Below are 16,815 nucleotides of genomic sequence, written 5' to 3' on the forward strand. Positions count from 1 at the left end.
AAACAAACTCCACTGGGAAAGGGTACATTTAACTATATATATATATATATAATATTGTATTCCATCCCAACAAAGCGCACCAAAACAAGGAAGTTGTGTTGTGTGTGCCACAGTCCAATATTCTATGCTTCCCAAGTCCACATAGCTAAGAAAATAATAACAAAGAGGTAGTGGTGGGAAGGAAGGAGCCATTGGATTTTTGCACTTTTTTCCAGGCTTTATTCTTGTTTGGTGTGAATAGAATGTGATTATTGTTAGAGGTCGAAAGGCAAAGACAAGGGCAAGGCGCGGGGTTCAAAAAGCAAAATGGGGACCAAATGGAATGGAAGCATCCACTTGTAACAGTACCCAACATGCACCAAAAACAAAGCCAATGTGCTCCAAAGGAACCCTAAAGGCAACGATCTTTCCCTGAGAGGAGAGAGATCAAGAGGCTCCAAGACAAAGCCCCTTATGACCGGCGCCTTTCGTGGCTCCCTTCCTTTTGTTTTTGTGCCCAAACAAATAACCTTTTTCTTCTCTCTCTGTCTTCCTCCTATCCTATGCAATGCAACGTTTTGCCACACCCAATAACTCTTATCAATTCAATCTTATTATAACGAAGAGCAATCTTATTTGGGAGTCGTACGCATGAGTTTTATGGCGGATCAAGTTGGGGAGAGGCACTAGCGGACCCAAGAATTTTTCAATGGAGGTGCAATTTTTAAAGGCTAAAAGCTCAAAAAAAGAAAAAAAAGAAAGATAGACTACTAAATATCCTTATAATTTAAACAATACTAATATTATTTATAATTAATTGAAAAAAATAACATTACAATTAACCTACAATTGTTGCCGACGAGGTTTCATATGGGATATGATGCCTTCCCCAATAACAGGGGCGACATTACCATCGGCAGTAGATACCGTGGGTTGTGGGGATGACTTTAAGGTTTGCAGTTGTCTAGAATCAAAAGTCATATGCTTTGTAGCGCTAGAATCAATTATCCATGTATTATTTGGAACAGATGCAGAAACCTTTAAAATCTTACCATTGTTACCTATAGCAGTGACCAAAGTAGACGCTTGTTCAACTACATGTTTAAAATCATCATTCGTTTCAGCAACACATGCACGAGGTTTGTTGTACCTAGGATCACGAGTCTTGTCCCACCATTCACGATATCCAATAATTTCATAACAGTGATTCTTAGAATGCCCGGTTTGACCACAATGAGGGCATTTTCGATTAGTCAGTGGAAATAATTCAAAAATTGTCCCGAAAAAATTTCAAAATCGAAAACAAATGATTTAGGTTTGTGAGATAAATGATAAGTAAAAAACTTCAAAATGGGAAACAAATTAATAATTGTGAGATAAATGATGCATGTTATATGTCATTAATTCACGAAAAAATGGGCAAAGTTATTTGAAATAAAAAATTTTGGTACGATCAAATGAACAAGGGATATTATTCGGATAAATGGATATTGAGAAAAGTCAAACTATCCAACTCAACATTAATATTTTTTTTTTAATATATAAACAAAAAATGGGTCCAAATTGATGTTAACAAACCCATGGATTTCTCCTAATGAACGCTAGACCTTTTGTGTTTATATCTGTTGAGGCCCAAAAAATCCACAGTTGGGCCCAAATAAATTCTCAGCCCAGTATAACACTTTATTGAGGAAAAACCCGACTTGGAACACACAAAAGTCCGCCATGCACGAGTCACACTCCACGTGCCATGCCAAATAAATAATCCGTCATGCTAGGAATCAAGATTAAGATTATAAAGTGCATTAGCTCTGCAAATCCATGCTAATTATCCCATCAAGCATAATTATTAAAAGCATGCCAAGCGATATGCCATGCCAAGCGACATGCCATGCCAAGCAAGAAATCATTATTACACACCCAACCACGCTACAAGCCTAAGTGGGCCCAAGCCACTCGAATGCCCGGGGCTTGCTTGAGTGGGTTGTGGTATTGATGGTAACAAGTTGTCATGGGGCCCATCGATGGGTCGAGAAATGGAAGTCTCGGGTCGCTTGGGGGCCCCGAGACTCAAGCCCATTTTTTAGGCCTAAACATGGGTAAGCACAAGAGAGAAAATAGACTATTGCTTCAACTAGAGTAGCCCAACCAAAATAGCCCATTGCTCCAATTAGAATAAGCCAACCCAAAAGCCCAACAATTGATAAGGTTATCTCATCCATTGGATAGATCATGTGGTTGTCTTAAAAAACTAATGTAATTAGAATAAAAAGCAGCACAAGCCTTGGCACTCAGCTGGAAGATAAAATCACGAAGGAGCTTGGGGAATCCACATGTGAGGGGCTGCTGGGATGCTAAGGAACAAGTTCCAAGTGAAAGCATTCAAGAGACCAAGGGGTGTTGGCACGCAGGGAAGGGTGCCATCCCTTGAACCAGCAAGCACACCCATTTTCTTTCCTTCATCAGATTTGGCCATGGGAAGAGGAAGAAAGAAGAGAAAGAAGATGGGTGAAAATAGAAGTTCCTCTATGAAGAAGCCGCGGGAAGAAGCATTGAGCTCCCAAAAATCTCTGATTTTGTGGGATTGGGCAGAGCTAATTTTTGCCACCATAAGGTAAGTCAAGATGGAGGAGAAGAAAGGAATATGAAAGCTTGGCTAGATTGGAAAGAAACCATTAGGGTTTCTTGGAGAAGAACCATTCCCAGCAGCTATAAATAGGACCCCTTCTACCCAACACAAAGACAACACACCCTTCAGAGAGCAAGCTACCTCTCTCACCTGCAAACTCAGTAATTTTCGTGCTTTGCTTGTCAATTTCCCTTATCTCCCCTGTTATGGCAGATTGCTGCAGCTTTGACAGAGTCACTGTCAAGCTGCCGGAAACTGCTAAGTTCACCCATAATTCTTCACCATCCTTCTCCCTCTCCATCAGACCTCCTTGGAACCCCTTTCTCCTTCCATTAGAACCTCTGTCTCTCATAGGAACCCACAACTCTCTCTCCTTAAGTGTTAAACCCATGATAATTTTGCTTCCATGCCATAAGTCTCTCATGCCAAGCTAGAAGATCTATCTGTGATTTGTTGCTATTTTCATTGGTGAAGGTAACCAAGGAGTTTCCTAAGGCTTCACTACCCTTTCGAGACGTTCTTGGGGCTTAATCTTCGAACTCAGACACAAGGGAACACTTGCATCAGATTGCTCCTTGCAGCAGCCCAGCCCACTTGATGCTACCAGAAGAAAAAGTCCCCTACAATATCTAATTATATATATATATTAACGAGTTATATGATACGAACCTTCCCCTTAAGACAATAAATATTGGTTTGACTTGACTTGTTAACATTATTTCACTCATAATACCACTACAAGAAAAAACCCTTTTGGCGACCACGATCTTTGGTCGCTAAAAGGTTAAATTTTGACGCCAAAACACTTTAGCGACGAAATAATTTGTCGCTAGGTTGGTGGCCTAAGGCTCTTGGTTGAAAGTATCAGGCGACGAAAACAAATTTTCATCCCCAAAACCTTTACGCGATCAATTTATTTCGTCGCCTAACAGTAATCAGTTGGCCGCCTATAAAGAAGGGTCCCTGTGAAAATACCAAAATTTGCCGTGAACTGAGAAGGATTGGGCGACCAAATAGATTGGTTCATCCCTAATAGGTTCTAGTGACTACCGCATTTGGTCGCTAAAGCTTACTTACTTGGTCGCTAAAATGTTTATTTTAAGTGTTTTTAATTATTATATTTACATTTTTGTGTGTGATAATATTAACCTTTTGTTCATTAACATATTTTAATTTAGAAAAACATTAAATTTAGGTAAATAGATCAATAGAAAATGACACGAATAAAATTTTCTCCCATTCAAAAGTACACGAGCATACTAGTCATTCAAGTACACATAACATATCCAAAAATAGTAGACATAAACGAGTGAAGAACACTGCACTGAAAGACTGGAGGCCAAGCTCCATATATCTTGTCCTTGGTAAACCCAAGTTCTGCAATCATTATTTCTCCACTCTAAGATTGGAGACCAAGCCTGTATACTATTTTGACCCAAAAAAATGCCTGTATACTATGCCTTTTGTATCTCCAAGTTTTGTAGTCATGATCTTTAACATCTGTGGGATAGGGACTGTGATATAATATCGTGTGTAAATGTGATTTTACTTAGGAATTGGCTTAATTTCCTAGACTTGTAATTGTGTCCTTGTTGTGTAGATTTAGGCCTAGTTTTTAGGCAAATTAACTTGGGCCACAAGACTTATCCAGATTGAGCAGATCAAGGGTTGACTATGTCTACAAGGTAATTTGCATTTGCATATCATATTAGGAAAAGTATAATTTTGTGATTTAGTTTTATTAGGAATGAAATTCATAATGAAATCAATTACAAAAATTGTTTTCCTCTTTTTCACGGTAAAACCAATTCTACTTTCTCCTACTCTTTTTGGGAACGTGATTTCTCTTGATATAAAACAAAGCTTGAAGACCTTTGTTACTTACTTCTACAAAAACTGATTTGAGAGATTTATATTGAGAGAAGCAAAGATGAGTTCATGAAAAATCAGAATGATAAAGCAACTTTGTGAAGCTTTTTAATTCTAGTTTGCATCTTCATATTTCATATTCCATATTGGAAGTTGTGTGCAATTGAAGCTATGTGCGGGCATGCTTGTTCGTGAGGATCATTGATTCGAGAGAGTTCAAGCAAGGACTGAGTAAGGCAAGACAAAAGTATTGGATAGATTCTTGTAAATCCTTGTGTTAATTTACTTCTGCTGCAAGATTTTATTAGTTAGATTTGGGATTGAAATCCTTGTTGAAAATACCTGTAGGATGACTAAAGATGCCTAGAGGGGGGTGAATAGGCCAATTTAATATTACAATCAACAAACAAAAATTAAACTTCGGTAGCAGGATTGATATGGCTTATCAATCCTGAAACGTGCTGGGCATAAAATAAAAGAACACGCAGAGAATTATTTTACGTGGTAAAACCCCACTTCTGGGGAAAATCCACAGAACTCCTCAGTCCAACACAAATCCACTATAGAACGATAATTACAAGAAGTACTCACACACTTATCCTAGACACATTCTAGATAATGTTTACCGACTTCTTCGTAACTCAACTTCTGTTATGGGATGATCTTCGACACTCCTTCTGTTGAATGCAATATTGGTCACGATTGCTTCAAGCTTGCCGGAGGATAAACGCCACAACAGTCTTGGTGCCCTCAACCATATGAGTCACCGACATGCATATGAATGCAATATGAATGAAGAACAGATTTGATAAATCACCAAGTAAACAAGGAACACTTGATGACTTATCTAAGAAAATAAGCACAGCAGCTTTCACAAAACAGATTCAATATGTTCAAAAATTTGATACGTTGAAAGCCCCTCTTTGAAAAGAGGACACCTTGGTTTTATTCAAAACAGGTTCTCTCACTCAAGAGAAACCTATGTGACCACCAATCCTATTCAACAAAGACTTTCAACCTTATTCAACTACCACACTACAAAACCTGATGCAATATGAACTCACAGCAAACCTATTCAACTATGACTCCAAAACTTGATCCAATATAATCTCTCAGTAAAGACGTCAAAGCAGGACCACATATGTTATTCAATTATGACTATTAGTTTTGATTCAAAATGGATTCTTAGAAACGACGCCAACCAAGTAATCTTTAATAGAAAAACAATATCTATTAAAACAAATGAATTAGATCAATCAAGTAGGAAATAATATCAAGAGATAAAATCTAATCATATTAAAAATAGGATTAACATAAAAATACTTGAGTGAAAATAATTCCAACTAGGAATTCTATAATGAATGCATGATTATGTCATGATTTACCTGTTGTCAAGTTTCTCATATGGTCAAGTCATGCCTCAGAAGTATGCGGTTGAATGAGTTGTGCCAAAACGTCCAGTAACAATTCTTCACACACTAATTTTCAACTTATGCTAGAGTCTAGGAAATGACAATACAATTTTCATACTAACACTTGTCCAATCATATTCCGGTTATCTATTTACTCTACCTGAGGCACGATTTCATCGTGGAATTCCCAAACACTGCCAATTGTTGCTTGACCTTCTCAAACTCATCAATCATCTTCCTTTACAAAAGAAGCAAAATAAGGAAATGTATTGGTCAACAAAAATAAAAAATTATATATATGGAGACCAAAGCTGAAATCTAAATAAGCCATTACAAAGAGTTTGGATCTACAAAGAAAAATGATTATTGATCATCAATATTTAAGAATGTTCGAGAATGGTATTTGAACAAAATAAAATTTGAATTCATTTTTATTGACTGTCTAAGCATACCTTTGTGATAATAACAGAAATCAAATAATCAATTACCACAAATGAAAAAGGAAAACAGTTCCGAAGAACCAATGTAAAGACTAATATCATGCATAGCACAAAACCCATTAGAAAACATAAATCATAAAATCCAAAGTATAATCCACACCTTAAATGGAACTGAGTGTAATGAGAAGAAGAGGTTCTTACCTCAAATGGTCCTCCGTCCAAAACCCCAAACCAAATCCTTCCACCTCCTCAAATAAATCTACATGCAAAAATAAGATATTACCCCAGTAAAGTTAGACTTCTAAATGACATTATTCTAAACACATTATAAGGACCCACAAGATGAGGAATAAAGATTGGTTCTTAACCAGCTATTAAATTTAAAAGGATTCTTTATGAAAATGAAAACTCGATCTTTCGGTTTTGTGGTTTTCTGCTCTTATAATTTCTTGTACGAAATTCGTTACGAGCTTTATATGTTGTTGCAGTTTGGAATGGATTGAAAATGTGTATATACGCTTTTGTGTGTTTATGCTTATGCATATTGTTAACTAACTCAATATTCCCTCTCTTAAGGTGGTTACTCATTCAACCAAAAAGTATTGAAACGTCTTGACATTGGTTCGAAATTCATATAGAGAAAAGAACGGGTTCAAGGTGGATAATGACCTTTTTGTAGATAGGTTCTTCAAAATTGGTCTCAAACAATAGGATGATAAGTCAAAATTCGATTAAGTAATCTAGGATTCAATGAGAGATTTACAAAGTTAACTTCCAGACAAGTTTGATTGATCCTTGTAGTTTGTCACTTTTATCACTTTGGTCCCTATTGTTTCAATTTGATCAATTTTGTCCATGTTTTACAATTTCGAGCAATTCAAGGACACTCGTCCATTTCAATCAAATCTCTCTAATTTTCATTACTTTTTGAACATGTGCACCTCACCCTCACGTAGAGGGGCAATTTAGTCCAATTGTGCAATCTAAGAGAACCGTAATAACCTGATCCTAAATTAATATTTAATTATGAGAATATTCAAGTAAAAGACAATTTTACCCCGATAATATTTTAATGATTTTAAAGTTGACTTTTTGTTCGGGAAAGAATTTGGGGAAATGAATGGCACCATGATGTAAATCGCGTCGAGATAAGTCCATACACACGTAGTGGGCTCAAATTGAAGTTTTAACGAAGAAGTTATGATTTGCGGAAGCCCAGTGGCATAACCGTAAATTTTTTTCAAAAAGGGTTTTTAAAAATCAGAATTTCCTCTCTCTCTCTCTCTCTCTCTCTCTCTCCCTCCCGATACCTCTCTCTCCTCGCGATGAATGCCTCCAACCGGCCACATTTTGGCCGGCAGTTGCTTGCTCTAGCCACCGTTGAAGACGGGACCGGTCCCAAACGAACTGGCCTAATGCCCTCTTCCCACCGCACCCCTCCTCCGTCACTAACAGCCACCCCAGTCGCAGGAAAAAGCCCAAAACAGGCAAGTTTTTGTTAAAACTTTCCGGCGTTTGTTCCGGCAATTCCGAGTACCAAATTTGTCGATCTAGGTATGCTTTTTCATCCTCTCAATGTGTTCTAGATGATGGTTGGGTTGATTAGGATCAATTTTTGCGTTTTGAAACTCACATTGTTGCTTAAAGTTTCTGCCAGTTTCGGCTTGTGTTTCCGACAAGTTCCGGTCACTTTTTGGCATTGGTCTAAGAACAAAAGTTGCTCTACTCATTGTTCTGATCATGTAGGTATAGGTTTTGACGGGCGGTTTGGAGATTTTCCGATTGCCAGAATTGTTTTGGGCACCCACGCGCTTTGAGTCCTAAAATGATCCCCATATCTTCCCGAGCACGACAGTATGCTCGGATTTGAATTTGGTTATTGTTTGACTGTCGATCAGAAGTAGCATATTGGGCATTATCCGGGTTCGATACGTTCGGACCGTTGGATCAACTCTATTTTCATATATGTTGATCTAGACATCTCTAGGATCGTGTAGGAATTCGCGGATTGTGAATCGGAGTCCTGGATGCTCCAATTCAATGACTTAAAGTATGCATTAAATGATAACTGTCCGATCGTGCGATTGCAAGCGATCTGACCGTTGGTTTCGAACCAAACTTGAAGGCCATGTATAGTAAACCTTATTGAACTCGTAGGAACTCACAGATCAGAAATCGGAGGTCCTGGGTCCTGCGGGCCCGGTTGACCAAGTTTGGGCAGTTTGACCCCTCAGTTGACCGTGAGTCTTCTGAGGTAGTTACACTCTTCGCGAAGTACTAGAACAACCTCATAAACATGTCTTGACTGTTATTTGAGTTATTTTGATTATGTTGGAATTATGAGATTGCTTTATAGTATCTTATGGAATTCTGGGATATTATTTTGACAATTGAAGTTATGGAATAGATGAGCATGGAATACTTGATTGGTGGGTTGTGAAGGTGAGCCGTGGGTCTCAGCTATATTTATTAGGGAATGAGTGGACGTTTATTTTTAAGTGTACATCACTCTTTTAATATGGAATTTCTTGCATAAGTGAGTTTTGATTAAAAATTGATTTAAATTGGGTTAATAAGGTTATGGGATCACTAAAGGGTTAATATTTTACATTATTTGTTAATATTATTATGATTATTAAAGTATATGACTGAGTTATATAGGATTATTTAAATGTAGTTGAGAACTAATTTTTGGAAAATGGATTTGTGGAATAAGGGAAAGTTTATGATAAGTTTCAGAATATGGTTTTCAAACCCACCAGAGTACCCCCCATTTGCCATTGAAATAGTTTTGTCATTTATGACAATGCCCCACTAGCTTCGGGGACGCCTGAACCTTGTGGTGTGAGGATATTGTTGTGTAGATACAGCTGCACCAAAATGGATTCAGTTGCATCCTCAACTTGTGATACTCGCAAGTGCACGAGCCGTTTGGTAGTATAGCATATGTAAGTGCGAGGTCGATCCCACGAGGATTGGTGATTGAATGATCCAATTCATTTTCCCTACACAAAACAGAAATGAAAAAGAAAGGAAATAAATAAAACAAGGAAGAAAGAAAATAACTAACTCAAGTAGATAAGTTCCCAAGTTCAATTTAGATTAATGGATTGATTCTAGCTAAAGTATGATTAAGCCATGGTCTGTGGTCATAACCTTGTGTTCCTAATTCCCTAATTTGATCATTTGTTGTCTAACCTAAAATTAAGCATTAGGAACCCATTAAGCATAGAAGAACAATTTAAACAACCAAGCATGTATCTAATCCCTGTTGTCGAATGTCCATACATACTCTTCCTATTCATAGTTCAATTCGAATTAAAGTATGGTGTCTACTCTTAATTCAAACCAAGATAGCTAACATGCAAGCCTAAATGGTGATCAATCATTCAAACTAGCATATTAACTTATTAGCATAATGAATAAGAACAAAAATCATAATTGAAACTTGGAAACTAATCAAACTTGAAACTAAAGAAAAGAATTTACATAACAATGAAAATTAAAGTAGAACTTGGAAAGACTTAAAGGAAAATTTTAGCACAAAGATCTCATTATAACAATTGAAAACTAGAAAGAGAAACTAAGAGAATTTGAGGGAGAGAAGGGAAGGGAGCTCTAGAGAAGTGTTTGAGAGCTCCCCCCCTTGGGGTGTGTTTACAAGCTTGGGAAACCTCACTATATATAGGCCTAAGGAAGCTGAAAATCTGAATTAAGTATGGCTAATGCATACAACACTTGTTTTATAAAAGATGAATTGGTTGATGCACTTGTATTAGAAAATCTAAATTGGGTGATGCACTTGTATTAGAAAATCTTGAATTGGTTGATGCACTTCACCAATAGATCCCACCAGCAGCCCTAGCTCATCTTCATGTCACCATGACCAAGTTTCCAACCAGAAATGATAGCTCATACCTAGCTCACCATGACCAAGCATCCAACCAGCACATGCTGAGGTCAGCATGACCAGCAACTTCAAGGGCTTACAACTTGGGCTTCTCTTAATCAAATTAGGACTTTAAGCACTCGAAATTGAAGTTCAGAATGTCTTCTTTCCAGCCATATATCATTTGGGCCAATCCAAGGTCGGAGGAAGAAGTTAAGGCCGAAACAAATTGCTAACTCATTTTCCGCGCTGATAAGATCCATCCTGAGCATGGTTCTGTGTTTGCTAGGTAACGGACTCCAGATTTATCCAATGGGGCTGAATTTTGGATATGTTATAGTACACACCAATGGGAACAACTGTCATGAAGAATGTGGCCTCATCCGAGCTATGTAGGTTGCTGAAACAAAGCTTTCAATATGACCTACGAAACTGAGCTGGCAGGGGACTGTAGCCAAAATTGAGTTTGTCTTTAAGCTCTTCATCCATTCATCCAAATTAGGCCCTAACATGCATGGATTGCATCATTTCCTATCCAAAGCCATCATTGTTCCCTAAAGCTGAAAGATAAACACAAAAAGGATTAAAAGTACAAGTTTAACTCAAAAACATAACCAAATCATAAGCTAGAAGGGTACAAAATGATATACAATTATGAACCGATCAAATACCCCCAAACCTAGATTTTGCTAGTCCTCGAGCAAAACAACACAAAACAAAGTTTAAAACAAAACAAGAAGTTAACTAGACCACTTTCGTAGGTAACTCGATTGCATTGAGCGTATGTAACAAGCCTTTAAACCTCTAGGCATCCCTAGTAGGAGGAGTTGTGTCTCCTGAGGGTTTAACAGATACGATACCCACAAACGTTTTTCTAACTCTACAAAACAAAATGGTTAGAAAACTTAATAGATTTGTTAGTCCTTAAGCAAAAACCAAAACCAAAACCAAAACTAAAATAATTACAAAAACAAAAACAAAAATAAAAGAAATAAAAATAAAACTCAAAACAATCTTTCCGAACATTTTCTGAAGAGAAATGACTCATGCACATGACTCAAAAATTTTAACAATAAAAACTCAATTTTAGACATTATTTACCAGGCGGCAAAGTTCAAAACACAACATGCTCAAAGTGTGGTAGTGTGATAGCCAAATGTAACAAATTCCCCAATCTTAGTTTTCACACAATTTCAAAAATCATACAAAGCACAAATTCAACTTCAAATCTCACCAAAGTTGTCCTCTCACAAATGAATCACTCAGAAGAGGGCTATAATGCAACACTCAGTTATAAACATGAGATTAGAGTTAAACCATAAGGGACTTAACTCGCAATAGAAAGATGAAGAACTTGCATTAATATGATCTCAAGAAGGATGCCAAACACTTAAAAGTAAGAAAATGCATGCAATTCAACCATATGACATTTAAGATCAATTTAGGTCTTTATTATAGGTTGTAATGGGGCCAAGGGTGTAAGGTGAGTGAGAAATGAAAGGTATGGATAATACAAAGTCCAAGGAACTCAAAATGTAAGAGCATAAAATAATTGTTTACAAGACTTCGAATCATCACGATTAGATTTTTTTCTTTTACATGATCAAAACTCCTTATACCTTCATTTACATTGATTCAAACTCCTTTCCAAACACCAAATTATTTTGAAGGCCCAAAAATGAAACCCAAAAATGAAATTTCATTCAACCACCACTTAATCACAATTTTTCTCTTTTCTTTCACCAATTGTGTGATTTTTTTTTTCTTCGAAATTCCCAAACTTAGTATGAAAAACACATCCCAATTAAAGCTCATGAGTTCCTTAGAAAGGTAAATATTTGTTTTTCAGGCTAAGGCGAGGAAATATAATTGGTAAATGAAAGAAAAAGGATTACATGTAGGCTCAAAATGGTTAACAATGGAAAATCATGCTTAAGCATGCATAAGGTTAGCTTGAAAGGCACAAACGATCCAAAGAGGGCCTTAATATCACTTCTTAAATGTCATGAAATCAAATTGCATAAGAATGAATGACTTTTAAGTGTTCAACCAAATCAATGAATAATGAGATCAAACAACAACTTTGATGACAAGAAAATAAGAGTATGTATATAACACTCATGAATTGAAGTACAAGGCTCAAAAGCTCACTTTATATAGTTGGTTAAATAAGTCTAATTTATGATTCATACAATTCTTTAGATCATGCAAATCCTTTAATTGGAAAATTATGAAACAAATGGCAAGTGCAAAGAAGGTTTCGAACATGTCATGCTAGAACGATGCCAAATAATTTATTTATTTATTTTTTTTAATTTTTTAATTAAAAAAAAAAATAATAATAATAATAAAATGAAATCCAATTTTTATTTAAGTCATGCAAACATTTATCACAATCTCATCATAAGTGTTCGGAAAGTGACTCAAAACAAAATAAGACTCAAAATATAGAAAAAAGAAAGAAAAAAAAAACAAGCAAGAAATTAATTTTTTTATTTTTTATTTTTTATTTTTTTAAGAAAAACCAAATTTACTTGCTAAACTCCAATACCCCCAAACCTAGAAATGAACATTGTCCTCAATGTTTAAAATTAGCCACAAACAATGTCATAACAAGAAATGAAAGGTACTAAAGTAAATATAAATCACAAAACACACTTGAATTAAAATACACAAATAAAATAAAATAAAATAAATAAAAATAAAAATTACAAAACAAACAAACAAACAAATAAATAAATAACGAAACAGTAAAACACTCAAAACAGTAAGCCCTAAACAGACAGTCTTACGCAAACTAAAACTCAAACGTTTGAAAGCCCAACCCCAAAGAAAGTTAACTCACTTTGAAACCAAAACAATGGTGAAAACCCGACCCACAATGAAATCCAAAGGCCACACGTTTTAATTTTAATTTTTTCTTAAAAAGATAAAACGTGAATTATGAGCGCAAAGCGGGATTTCTAAAAAGAGGGAATGTGGTCCCTGATGTCGTCTCATGGATAGTCATGGGCAGACTGAGTGAGACACGTGTTGACAGATAGAAGCGCCGCAGATTTCACAAGCAGAAATTACGGGCTCATGGAAAGGCGCGAAGGCTTTACTGAACGCGTCCGTTCAGAAAAGACATGTCGTGATAAATGAGTTGGGTATGGTTGGAAAGCAAAAAGGTTGTGGGACTCGAGGAATGCTGGAGATTCAGAAATGCTTAGACGCTGCAATGGCTAGGGTTTGTCAAAGACTATGTATATAAGAAGGAAAAAGAAGGGGATAAAAACAAAACCACAAACTCAGAAACACAAAAGAGAAAAGAAGAAAAAAGTGAGAAATCAAATGGCCTCTTCCTACCCATTTTCGTTAGATCTCAACCTAGCTCCACCGACTCAGACACGAGGCCAAGCAGTAGCACCAGTATGGATGCCCTACTTTGCCTCCGCACGGGGGCCTGTGACTGTCAATGACTCAATACTCCTGGACAACGATGTTGCCATTGGAGTTTGCAGAAATTTAGTGACTCCCAAAGATATACGTGTGTTCGGGACAAGGGATGACAACCGGGTCACGAGTGATGCCCTGGCACTGAGCGTGCAGAGTACAGCATGTGTCGCAAGTTTGGGTCATCGCCTACTTGCGAAGTCCCATGAGGTAGAGGTGCTTAAAGCTCAGTTGGCGGCGGAGCGAAGTTTGGTTGAAGACTGTCAGAGTGCTATAAAAAGCTTGAAAAGGGAGAGGTCAAGGATTGTGGAGGTGAATCGACACCAGCTAGAAGTATTGCGAGACGAGAATAAAAATCTATCAAAGATGGTAGAGTTGTACTCTCGCGACATGAGAAAGCAACTGGAGGACCTAGACCGACCGGGTAAACGCAAGCAAGCAGATCGCGAGAGTAGTTACGCTCAAGCTAAGATTGCGATCTTTGGGAGCTCAAGTGATGAGCCCCAAGAGGCTGTGCGTGAAGCCCCGGAAGAGGACAGCCAGAGGGCCAAACTCAAAGCTCCTATGGTCGAGACACCGAAGGCCAAGAAGAAATGATTTCAGTTTTTATTTAATTTTAAAGTGTATGTGTGTTTTTTTTTTTTTCTTTAATTGGGAAATAAAAACGTTAGCTATCTCAAAGAAACGATTGACCCTAAATTTAAAGAACGACAATCAAACAAAAACACGAAGACCCAAACAAGATTTTTTTTTTTTTTTAAATTTTTATTTTTAGTTAAGTAAATACACAAATAACTGCTTCTTCTTTTAAGAGAAAAACTTAAGGATAACCAGTTAAGGGCCTCAGAAAACACAGCCAGGGGTTCCGGGAAGGTTGGAGGGGTCACAATGGTCCCGCTTAAAACCCTAACTTCTTAGACACCGAAGGTGTCGCCTTAAAGAACTCCTAGACACTGTATAGACTGCGGTTGCTCACTGGAGTTACCAAAAATTTAGCTCCTTCAAAGAATATCCTATGAGTTTTAAATTATACTACCTAATTAAATAAAAAAAACAAAATAAATAAATAAATAAATAAACTGAAATAAACACGCAATTCAAACAAGAATTTAAAAGAAGAGTTGGGATTCTTGCACCAGGTGTCCAAGACGCATCTTTAATTTTGTCTCTTCTTCCAACTACATTATTAAGAAACCTGTCAAACAAGAAGAAAATAATTGAAAATAAAATAAAATAAAATAAAAACTGAAAAAGCAAAAACACAAACATCAGAAAACAGGGAGGCAAAAGTAAGTGAAAGTGTAGACATGCTCCCTTTTAAAAAAAAACGTGCTCGCAATTTGCGCCAGAAATGAAGGGATCCGAGAGAAAAGAGCACAGGATAGCACCCTCGAGATCCGAAGTGCTTTCGGCTCCCTCGTCTGTATAAGTCTATTTAAACTCATCTCGGTGAAGTAGAAGAGTACCCCGCATTTCTTCCTGCAAATTCAGAGAAAAACATCAAAAAATCCAAAAACAAAACAATGGCATCCTCATGCACTCACCTTGATGATCTTAGCCTTGAACTGTCCCTTGCACCACCGAATGCGCAGATAAGGGCTCCTCAAAACCATGTCTTCCCAAACTCCACATATCATCACGGTACGGCCTCAAACTTTGCTGAGGTAATACCGAACTTTTCTGAGGCAATGCCGAACAGAGCAGCGCTGCTTGGAGGCATGATTGGCTGCAAGCTCACACCGACAGATCATCTGCATGTGGCACAGAGGTCTGACAAAGCAGCGGTGGAGGAGTCCAATAATTTAACTGTTCTCCATGCGGTCTCGGCTACCAATTTGGGTATGCGATTGCTGGCGAGAACACGGGAGTGTGCCGCGATGAGCGAGGAAATAACTTCCTTGAAGGCTATGGTGGCGGACTTGCAGAAGCGGCTCTACTGTGCCAATCAGCACGTGGAAGCACTGCAGAGAAAAAATGAGGACCATGTGGAGCTGCTGCAGATTCTGCAAGTAAGAGATAATAGAGGCATGCCATGAAGATGAAGATGAAGACGAAGAAGAAGAAGAAGAAGTTGTTTTTATTTTTAATTTATTTGAATGTTCTTTTTTTTTTTTGTTTTTTTTTTGTTTTTGTTTTTTTTTATAAATTTTTTACTTCTTTTTTTTTTCTTTGTTTGTAATGCAGTGTTTGAGTGAAATAAAAATAATATGTTTTTAACACTCAGAAATAAACTAACTAACCACACCACGTAAATAAATACATAAACTAACTTAACAAAACAAAAAAAAGAAAACAAAGAAGTTCCAAATTGATTTTTTTTTTAAATTTATTATTATTTACAACTAACTGACCACACAAAGAAAAATAAAAAAAATAAAATAAAAGAAGTTCCAAATTTCAATTTACAAGGATAAAAAAAATAAAAACTCAAATTTCAATTTTTTTAAATTTTTTTTGTTTTGTTTTGTTTTGTTTTTTTATAAAACACACAAATATACAAGCAACTCATGGATGACCAGTTAAGGGCCTCAGAAAACACAGCCAGGGGATCCGGGAAGGTTGGAGGGGTCACAAAGGTCCCACTTAAAACCCAAACTTCTTAGACACCGAAGGTGTCGCCTAAAGAACTCCTAGACACTGTATTGACGGAGACGCTCACTGGAGTTACCACGAGTCAGCTAATATAAAAAATCTTTTTAATTTTTTTTTAATAAAAGAAATAGAAAATTAAAATTACTAAAATAATAACAAAACAACTAAAGAGAAAAGATTGGAATACTCCCCCTTGAAGCGATTAGGTCGAGCATGGATGCATTTGGAGGTCGCGACTTCTCCCACTGCTCCACACTCCCCATTCTTATGATTGAGGTTGCCATCTCTCTCCATTTTTATTAAGCTATCATAAATTGCTAAAACGAACACAAAAAACTTGAAACAGAATTAAAGGATTACGAAATATAAAAAAAAACTAAAAATGAAAAGGAAAAATCAACACACATCCAATTCCATGCTTCAAAGCAACAAGCACCAATGGGTTGTGTAAGCTGGGACTTAAACCCAGTTCTCTTGCTTGTTGGGCAATTGTCCTTTTCTGTTGGACTACAAACACAACTTGTCCATTAACGTCATTAACTTTAAAACTTGAAATTGTCCAGTTAAGAA

This window comes from Prunus avium, chromosome 5 (assembly GCF_965620075.1).
Source record: "Prunus avium chromosome 5, drPruAviu1.hap1.1, whole genome shotgun sequence".
Lineage (NCBI taxonomy): Eukaryota > Viridiplantae > Streptophyta > Magnoliopsida > Rosales > Rosaceae > Prunus > Prunus avium.